General features: G+C 66.2%; 1 protein-coding gene across 4 annotated transcripts in view; it reads right to left on the minus strand.

Annotated features, from left to right (window-relative positions):
* TRAFD1 (TRAF-type zinc finger domain containing 1) overlaps positions 1–305 on the minus strand; it is a 17333-nt gene that overhangs the window by 11238 nt on the left and 5790 nt on the right. For 3 of the 4 annotated variants that reach the window (XM_025198739.1, XM_006015165.3, XM_006015163.3), the window contains exon 1: positions 211–299. The exons of the other annotated variant lie outside the window; for it this stretch is intronic. The gene's annotated coding sequence lies outside the window, so the exon portion shown is untranslated. Of the gene's footprint in view, positions 1–210; positions 300–305 lie in introns of those variants that run through there. 4 annotated transcript variants of the gene reach the window in all.

A 305-nucleotide genomic window follows, 5' to 3' on the forward strand; every position in this document is an offset into this window, starting at 1 on the left:
GCTCATCCCCCTGCCGCTCACGGTCCCTCCGGAGCCGCCCCGTTCCCATCGCGCGCGTCATGATGACCGGTGCCCCGCTCCCTCCCTCCGGCACCTCGAGACCCGTCGGGACAGCGGCCGCACCACGAGGCGTGCGAACACCGCTGACGCGCTCGCCCCAGAGACCGCAAACGGGGGTGGGCTTGCAACAGAGGCGGGGGGCAAACAAACCCGACAGTGTTTTCTGTAGGTGGAAAAGAGCGAGAAACGACACGTCCAGACAAACCCACTCGAGAGACGTCGGACGACTCCGTTTATGGCGCGAT

The sequence above is a fragment of the Alligator sinensis genome, unplaced genomic scaffold (assembly GCF_000455745.1).
Source record: "Alligator sinensis unplaced genomic scaffold, ASM45574v1 scaffold628_2, whole genome shotgun sequence".
Taxonomy (NCBI): Eukaryota; Metazoa; Chordata; order Crocodylia; family Alligatoridae; genus Alligator; species Alligator sinensis.